This window comes from Pinus tabuliformis, chromosome 1_2 (genome assembly GCF_031772625.1).
Source record: "Pinus tabuliformis cultivar Carrire ecotype Pingquan chromosome 1_2, CPIR1, whole genome shotgun sequence".
NCBI lineage: Eukaryota > Viridiplantae > Streptophyta > Pinopsida > Pinales > Pinaceae > Pinus > Pinus tabuliformis.
In genome coordinates, this window is record NC_142298.1 from 1,249,866,840 (window position 1) to 1,249,877,283 (window position 10,444).

The 10,444-nt window shown below is 35.8% G+C and overlaps 1 pseudogene; it reads right to left on the reverse strand.

The window, feature by feature from the left end:
* Positions 1-512: 512 nt before the first annotated feature.
* LOC149210782 (peptidyl-prolyl cis-trans isomerase 2-like) lies at positions 513-1,382 on the reverse strand (annotated as a pseudogene).
* Positions 1,383-10,444: the final 9,062 nt, after the last annotated feature.

The following is a 10,444-nucleotide window of genomic DNA, read 5'->3' on the forward strand; positions in this document are numbered from 1 at the left end:
TCTTGAAAGATATTCCTTTGTTTTTTTGCTTCTTTTGTGGATCTGTTTTATTTTTTGTTTTTGTGCTAGTCCCACTACCTCCTATTTGTTTTGTTGAACTGAAAGTTGTTGCACCACCTCACAGTCTCAGATTGAGTGTTAATGTTGTAGTCCAAAATGGATCTAAGATCTTGTAGGGTTTGGCCCCCATATAACAGATGTTGTAGTCCAACTAGGTAGCTAATTTGTTGGACGATGATATTCTTCAAGTTCATAACATAGTATGTGGCATGGACCCAAATCAAGGTAGATTTCCCCAAAGGGGTTTTAATAAAAATTTGAAAGTGATTAGAAGTTACCAAGGAAGGTGGTTATGTGGTCTTCTAGGTCATGCATGACCATGTAGCTTCAATGCATCCATAATGCTCTGTGGTTTGTGGGTACTCCTCCAGTGTCTTGATGGCTTTGGTGAAGTTTCCAAGAGTTTTGGTCGACCATCGCGAGGAGGTGAAATCATCTTCACTTACAGTAAACTATAGATCCTTCATAGGCACGCGAGTAGCCACGATCCCGACACCTCTGGGAGCGGGCACCATTCTAACTACCCCGGAGCCACATTTCTTGACAGTTACAATGTGGGGTTTCTGGTTGCCCCAATAACCCCTTCTCCTGGGAGTAACCGAATACTTGGCGAAATTAATGGCTCCACCGCTGACCATGGCCTCCTCTTTGCTGCACTTATCACTTAGCTCAACATGGCCATTTCCATCACTCATGATCTGGTTCTCCTCAACAGCCAACGGCAAGAGATAAATGGGTCCTCGACATCTCCTGTGACAATCCCTGCAGCCTCTGGCACCTTTGCCTCTCCCTACACCGCGTCTGAATCCCCCTCCTATTTTCGCCATTACTTCAGTCTTTGAGGTTCTACCAGATCCAGATCCAACCATCTTGATCTCGTGCACAACCTCCAAGCCCTCTACAACTTGATCAAAAATGACATGATTTCCATCCAGCCACAAGGTCTATGTGGTACAGATGAAGAACTAGGAGTTGTTAGAGTTAGGGCCAACATTGGCTATGGAGAGGATGTTAGGCCCCATGTGCTTCTCTTCAAAGTTCTCATTGGCAAAATTTTCGTTGTAGATCAAATCCCCACCGGTACCATTTCCCCTTGTGAAGTCACTACCCTGGCACATGTACCCTAGGATCACGCAATGCAACAGTGAACCCTTGAAGTGTAGGGACTCTCCTGAGAAGCCGATGCCTTTCTCACCAGTACACAACACGCATAAGTTCTCAATTGTCTTCGGCACCACATCTGCATAGAGATCCATCACGACCTGGCCGGCTGGGGCATTGCTGACCTACATATCAAATAAAACATTTGGATTCGACATCATGAGTTCGAAACCTCTCCTGCTCATCTCTCTCCTCTTTCAAAAAATGTTCTCTAATCTATTTCAATTAGGAATTTCCTTCAAATATTTGGAAATATTAATTTAAATATAATATTTAAATCTAAATATATTGTGACAAAACAAAGTATTTAGAAGATGATGGATAAGACAATGCATGTGACAGCAAGATGAACAAGGAAAACATTGCATATCAAGCACAACATTTTAGAACAAAATGCACTAGAATGAGGGACAACAAAGCATATCCAGCACAACATTTCAGAAAATAATGCAGTAGAAAGAGGGACAACAATGCATATCCAGCACAATATTTCAGAACAAAATGCAATAGAAAGAGGGGCAACACTGCATATCAAGCACAACATTTCATACCAGAATGTAGTAGAAATAGGGACAGCACAAACATTTTCTAGCAAGACAAACAACATTTCCCATTCAAAGGCCTAGTCACCACCAAAATGCCCAGAAATAGAATATTTCCAACAGATTTATCCATAAGTAGCCACAGTTAGCAACAATTCACTTTAAAGGTTGAACATAAGACCATAAATAATATAGACTTCATATTACTTAGCTGTATTTTGGGAAATATCTACATGTTTTTAGTAGATATTGTTTTTAATAGTTTTTATTCCGAATTTTCCAAAGATTATTAGATAATATTTTGTAAGTCAATTCCTTTTTTGGGATTTGATATTATTTTAGCAGAAGATCTCAGGATATTTTGTAAATTAATTTATAAATACTTCATCTTCAGAAGTATTAAGGGTTGATTTCTGAATGTAATTTCCTTCTGCATATTGTAATTTTCAAAGTAATGGAGCATCAATAATACAAGGACCTTTTACAGGATTCATGTGGCGTACCAAATGGTGACGTGTTCCTTCTATTAATTTGTATAAACATTGTTTTATTTCTCTGTTATTTTGAATATCTGAATTATTTAATAGAAACTATGACAAATAAGATTTATTATTTAGAACACCCCATTCTTGTTGTTAATAATTTTAATGTTTCCCACTGAAGTCAAATCAAGGAATTCTTGATTTCTCCTTGATTTTTACTGAACCTTACACTTTTGTTATTCCACCATCCATTTAATTTCTGAAAATATCCAAATAGTGCAACCTAGCTTACCTTGTGAAACTCCTCTAAAATTTGATGCCAAATCTAGTTTAATTTATAAAGTCCATAGCCCAGTATAATTATAACAATTAAATCAAACAAACCAATCAAATAATAAAAACAAGTACATTCATAACTAGCCTAAAATTTACACTAAAACAAAGCTAACTTTTATAGAGAGATCCCTCTCTGAAGCTGGCAGGGCTAGATCCCAACTTCCAAAGTGGTTTTTATGTTGTCCTATATGTTTACTCCCTTAACCTCAAAAGTACAAAACGACAACACAAACATTCCATGATCCTATGCATTTAATTCACTAAATACAATGATTTTTGGACTAAGCGAATGGATTACTTGGGTCCATTCTTCATTAAGTTGTTGATGGGTAAATTGTATAAGTGTCTACAATGACACTTATGTCATGTTACAATGTTATCTAGTTATTTCAATTGATAATTGTATTGTTGATTTATCTTGCTTTGGATCCTTGGCTAATCAATTAGTTTTCCATTTAATTATGCTCATTAGTTATATTAATAAACGTTAGAAAATCAAGCAGGAATTTTATTTTTTTGATGTTAACAATTACTTTTGTTCTCATTAAATTTATTTGTGTTCTTATTGTATCTTCTTCTCATCAAGAAATCATCAAATCAAACACATGAATACCAATGACACCAAACATAGGCACTCAATCAGGGCTAAAACCCTTATGTAGGGGAAAACCAGTCAAACTCTTCCACTAATAGATTCAAATCAAATTGAGACAAACCAAGACCTTATACCAGATGAAAATACCTTCCTCCACCAAGTTAGCCTTCTAAGATTATTATCAAACTTCAATAGTATTATTTAAGTCAAACAAGTTCAACCCAAAAGCTACACAAAATTTCAGCCCTTTAACTTCCAGAATTTTGGTCCCCCAACAATTCAAAATTTTTTTGCCTTTCTTCAACGCATAAAATTTTCACGTTTGGAAATAGAGAGAGAAAAATTTGACTTATTTTTCTTGACAAGTGTCTCCTTATCCTTCGCTAGGTTTTTCTCCTTATTTTTATTTATTTCACTCTCTCATTTCTCCTTTATCTACCACGGATCGAAATTGCTTGTCTTATGCCCCAAATTAGGACCTCAAGTTGTTTCCTTTATATAGAATTTATGGGTGGTCATATTCCCCTAATGAGGTTAAATTGTCTTCTTTGAGGAAAACTTGGTGAAGTAGGCCTAATTAACTATATATACATTAAAATATTTTTATTTCTTGATAGATAAATCCCAAGAAGGGTATATTACATGAAGACAATGAATAGGACTCATAAAACAAACCCTAGAATCCTAAACCCATGTTTTAATAAGTCAATTTATTTATAATAAAATTTCTATTTCTTTCATTTCACGAATACATTACATTATGACTAAAATACAATTATGAAGATTGGCACTGGTTACATTCTTCAACACTCCCTCTTAACTAGGGAGGTATTCATAATTACATATATGCATAGGTACATGGAAGATCTAAAAATGATGTGCTCTATGAAGAGTCACAACACACAATACTAAAAATTAGATTACTTGACCAAGGTATATAATAGGGTGGGTCATGCTTAGGGCCATCAATGACAATGAATCTTTCATGGTGTTTTTGTCAATTCCAAAGGGGGATGATATTGAACATGTGGGGAGTTGTTTCCATTAATGTGAAAGTCTAGTAATTGATGTCGATGTTTATGTATTGATGTCATGCGATAGAAAATGTAAGGGGAGCTTATTGATTATTCATCTATGATGCTTATGTTATTATTTATTTATGTTGTGTTTCCCGACTCTTGGATCTATAGCCTAGTATCCTACCTTTGAAGTAATTTTATATGTAGATAAATTATTCAAAAGCACATGAAAAGTGCCTAGTTGGATGACCCTCTCAAATATATTTCCAATGGTATATGGTATATGGTACTGTTGAAGCCCCGAAAATCGGGTCGACAACAAGGGGGATACCCACCCGGTCTGGACCTTGGTTGGCAACTCCTTATCCGTTTGGTATAGCAGGTCCGACTGGGGATAATGGGACCAGTTTCCCAATCTAATGGTGTGTGTGTGCGGAATTGGATGTTGCTGATCTAAGAATACTTAAAGGTAATCTAATTCAAACTTTTAAACTAACTTTACGCTATTGTAATCTAATGAAAAACAACACATCTAATCTATGTTAACCCAGGGTGTATTTCTTCTATTATGTGATCTAAAGAGATTTCAAACAATAACTGGTAATAAAGATCATTCAGATATCATAAGAATAGAAATCAATTAAGATGAACTACTTTGCATAAAAAGTTAGGCAAAACAGTTGTGAACAACATATCGCATAATACGTTATTCATATATCAGACATAAACAAATGGCTCCACCGTATAAAAGTGCCAAATGGTAACTCACACATTCATGCAATAACATATAAACAACTAAAACTGTATATCGCTTTAAGAATATAAGCAGAAATGGTCAAGAGATAAAAGTACCATTTATGACTGATCCTACTCATAAGCTTCAAGCAACAATGATTTATCTCTCCTTGCTCTAACATCTACTAAGAGTACAGAAGTGCAACATCAGTAGCAGATATCAAATGCAAACATTAATAAACCTTGATCCATCCATTCATCAAAGACCCCCTCTGAGGGTGCAAAAGTGCATGTTCTAAGGACAAGTTTTTTGACAAATTTCTGGAGCCTTCTCCAAATGAATGAGAAGGGTTTAAATACTGCTAACTAATTAACTTAATTACATAAATTTAGGATACGGTTTAAATGACCGCCCTTCTTCTAAAGCAAAACTATTTCTAAAAACTGAATCTAATTCCTAACTATTTCTGCATTTGCTCCTTAAATGTTGCGAACATTCAACATTCACCTGGGAAGAGTCGGCTGGTTGCCTTCTGCTTTTGTTTTAGTTATGCAAACAGAAATGGTAAGCGCTGGCACCACTTTTTAGTACACTAGAAGATATTTTTGAGAATTATCCTCTGGTTGGGCGAATTTACTGCGTATATACTTGGCAACAACCCAAATTTCCCTCAAACTGCTTTTGCTTTTGCTATTTCAGTTTCAGGACTTGCGAATGAATAATCAAGTTAGGTACTTTGCTTTCTGAACAATTTTCTTAGCGATGCGCGATTAGTGCTAGGCGTTAATCGCGCATCGAAAACTGCCTTTGTTCTTTGATCCGGACTTTTCTGGTGCGTTTTCCTTCTTTAGCGCCTTTTTCATTTACCGGGTAGAAGTTTCAGGATTTTTTGTAAACATGCTGCTTTTGTGAGCTTTCTGACCCTGAATGTTGAATCACCTATCGACCTCAGCATCTGTTGAGTGATACTCTGGAATCTGTGGTTCTGTTGCATGTGAAATCCATTCATGAGGGCATCTCTTCTCTATTCTCCGAGCATTGATGCTTTCCCCTTTTCCTTAGATGTTTCCTGCTCATTTCTTCATATTGTTTCCTGTTTTTCATTCCTGCAGTTCACGCAAATGAAAAGAGTAATGATAATAAATACTGATACGAAAGCTCTAACCTCTATGAATGTATAAAATCATGACACCCATTGTGAACTGACTCTTCGAAAAACACAAAACTATCCTTCACTGACACTTTGGCATATGTTCATTAATTTCCTTTAAGGAGCGCGCCTAATTTTGGTTTACAGACAACTTTTCTTGAATTTTGAGCCGAGGAAATTTGCGGTGGGCGATAGCAGCATCGCGTCATCACATTACTTAGATGTGTCGTCGCAAATTTTTTCAAATCGGATTATCGCAGATCGCGTTTATCGCAGATTGCAGATATCACAAGATCGTAGCATCGCATGAGTCATCAAATCATTGTGTGCTACTTATGTGATATTGGGATATGCGACGTCGCACATCGGCCGTCGAAGATTTCTTAAGATTTTCATTTAAGAACGCTTCTTAATGTGTGCAATGCGATGAATTTCGCGTCACTTCTTCGCAGTTTTTATTATGCTCATAAGGGGGTGTTTTATCTTCTCGACGCGATGCGACATAATTTCAAGGAGTAGAATACAAAAAATTTTATAAATTTTTTTTTGAATTTTTTATTAAGGGTCCCCATTTTCTTAGTGTTATTGCTAATACTAAACAAAGAGGGGGGTTTTTGGTGGCCACAACAATGGTGATTCACTTGGAAGAACCAGTTATCTCTGCTTTCCTATTGAATTTTCTAAACTTTCAAAATAGAAAAATTTTCATAAATCTAAGCTTTGTTATTGTCAGATAGAGTACATTATGCCTTATCCTGTCAATGATATTTTGTTTCAACCTCTTTCTATTCTAATTGTTTGCTTCCTCAGGCTTGTTCTTGTACTTATATCAGCCACTACTTGATCTTTTTAAAGATAAAATAAAGTCTTCTCTGTGTGTTGGCTTTAAAATATGCTCATTTGTCGTAGGTAGAGCCTCTGCTGCCAGCAGGCGTCCATAGTCTCGACAGGGTTACCTGTTACCCAACGATGATCCTTTATCCTGCTTAAGGCTATCTACAACCTTTGAAGAAAAATCCACATCGACACTTTTTCCTTTTTTATTCTCAAAGAACAATGTCTTTGTTTGGTAGCCAAAATTATGACACAGTCATTCACTTGATTTATACTTTTGCTGAACAAGCTGGCTCTTGATGACACCCCTTGTATTTTGATTGAAACAATCTTGAGTCGTTGCCCTGTTTTGGTGGGACAGTGTTGGAAAAGTCAGCAAGTTATAATATATGTGATCATGATAAGCCGGCTCGTGATGAGACCTCTTATTATTTGAGATATAGTGTTTCTCAGATTGTTCCTCTGAATGCTGCGATTTTCTTTAGCGGGGAGGAAGTCATTGTTTTTCCTTAAGAAAGCTCTGGACGACAATAATAGAGTTTGAAAACAGCAGTCTTACAGAGAAGCCTTATTTTTGCTATTGATACCTTTCATTGTGCTGATATAAAACAATTCCTTCGCTAAAGGTTGCTTTCATCAAATTTTGAAGTTGAAACTAGTATCATATCTAGGCTAAAGTTTTTAACTGTATCTGTCAAGAAAAAAAATTAGATTTTCAAAAAAATTTGCTACTTATACAAGCGAAAGCTCAAAATCTAAAAGAGAATTGGTGTCTTTTCCGCGAATACATGTAGTAATCACTCACAACTAGTTTTATTATGAAAAAGAAAAGAAAAACTATTCTACAAAAATAGAAGAATAATCTTCTATGGAAAGTATATTTTAAGGATTTGTCCATTAATAGGCAAAGAATCCCTTCTACCTGCTAAATCCTGCAACACAAACGCTGATGGACCTATGAATTCAACAAACTGAAAAGGACCAAGCCACATCTTTTGAAATTTTGTATGTTTGCCCTTTTCTTCATGAGCCTTATCCCATTTCAAAACTAAATATCCCATCTGAAAACTTTTTCTAGTCATTATGTTTGAATCAAAAGAGGATTTTATTAGTGCTTGGTGATGAGCATGGGTTTTCTTGGCTTGTTCTCGTTGTTCTTCTAATTTAATTATTTCCATTTGTATTAGTTGTATGGAGTAAGTAGATACTTCATCGATGTATTGTACTAAAGAAAAAGAGGGGATGACTAAGTGAGTTGGAAGAACCACTTCTTTCCCATAAACTAAATTAAAGGGAGAAGTGCCGATTGAAGCTTTCTTCGTTATTCTATCTACCCATAAAGCATTTACCAAAGCTTTGTGCCAATTCTTTTGGTTCTGGTCAACTGTTCTTTTAATAATCCTAATTAGGTTTTTATTTGTTGACTCAGCTAACCCATTACCTTGCGGATAGTAGTTGGCCGAATATTTCAGTTTGAACCCTCTTTTAAGTGCAAACTTAGTCATTGCATTTCCAAAAAAGTATGATGCATTATCAAACATTAAAGCCGTTGGCAATCCAAACCTAGTGATTATAAATTGATCTATGAATTCAATAATATTTTCAAAATTAACTGTCTTGAGAGGAAATGCTTCTACCCATTTAGTAAAATAATCTGTTGCCGTGAGGATGTATCTATGCTGCTTAGAAGAGTGAGGAACGATCTCACCTATTATGTCTAAGCCCCACTGACTAAATGGTTGCTCGATGTTTACCGACTGTAGTGGTAGGGACAACTTCTTTTGTCTTCCAGCAGTTGTTTGGCAGACTTGACATTTCCTTATGTAACAGTGTGAGTCTTTGAACAGCGTAGGCCAGTAATATCCTGCACGTAAGATCTTATGTGCAGTAGCATCTCCAGCATAGTGTCCGTCTGCTGGTCTATCGTGGAGTTCCTGCAAAAAATTTTCAGCTTCATTTTTCTCAAGACATATAAGAAGAACAAAATCATAATTCTTTCTAAAAAGAACATCATTTATGAGCTGATATTGTTTAGCTTTCAATATTAGATCTCTTTTCTTAGTGTGATCTAGGTGTGATGGAGCATATCCGTTCCTAAGGTAATAAATGATGTCAGCAGATAATGATTTTGCATCGTTTAGGCTTACCTCATACAGTTGTACCTGTTCAGATGAATTTTCAGAAATATGCGATGCTCCGGCCAACATTTTGCAGAAGCCTTGACCTCTTACAATGTTTGCTGGCTTGATCTCAAGGTCGTATTCCTGTAAAGCAGTGATCCAATTTGCTCTTTTCTCACCCACATCCTTCTGTACTAGAAGATTTCTTACCGCTGCAAACGGTACTATGACCTTAGTATGGGTTTTAAGTAAGAAAGGTTTGAAATATTTGACCTCTTTGAAAACAACATATGCCTGTTTTACCACGTCTAAATAGTTGAGTTCAGCGCCTTGTAAATTCGAGCTAAAAAATGCGATTGGAGCTTCCGCTTTTTCTTGATTTGCTTGAGTTAGAATCACAGCGTATGATGAAGAAAGAAAGGTATACGTAGGTTCACCTTGACCAAGGTGTGTATACTCGCAGGTTCACTGAACACAAGTAGCGTATACATACTAGTAAACATATCGGCTAGTAAAAAATTTAGGGAGTTGTAGCTCCCTTCCAGTAGAAGCAGGAGAACGAGAGAAAGTTGTAACCTTCTACAGGTAGAAGCTTGCGTACTGGTATAAGTTTGCACCAATACAAAATTGTAAACAAATTTTCTTATTATTAAAAGAAGACAGAGACGACAATAGCAAGTGGTTTTCACCCACATTGGGTTTCCACCTTATATCTTGGTGTTCATGTGTGTTGCTTATGTGTGATGCTTTATTAGGCTTTTACTGCACTGTCTAATAAATTTCTGATATACTCGTTAAAGTTCAATGCATAATAAATTGGGTAAATCAAAAGTTCTCTGCATATATGATGGTTGCTTTAAGTACAGTCGCGTATACATGATAGTTCACTTAGATGAAGTAGCGTATACAAATCTGTTTAGGAAATTAAATTATTGATCTGATAATACTGATTCACTCCCCCTCTCAGTATTATTTCCAACACATATAAATCCTCTCCAATCAAAAGTGATATGAATTATACAATTGTATTTGCATGCGGGCGCTACTATCATGGTTGTTAAAAGATGAAATTGAATCATCGTTAGAAATCTTATAAGTTGAATACGCAATGAGGACATTCACTTGAACAAAAATAAGCATTTGTGATTCTATTTGTGTTGAATGTTTTTATAATATTATTATATTCAATTACATGAATGCAGTCCATAATATATGAATTTTGTAATTGTATTAATTAATTGTATAAATGACTGGAATATTCACATTTAAATCCCCTCCAATTACAAGTGATATGAATTATACAATTGTATTTGCATGAGGGCCCTGCTATCATGGCTGCTAAAAGATGAATTGGAATCATCGCTAGAAATCTGATAGGTTGAATGAGCGGAATTTTATTAAGGGAGGCC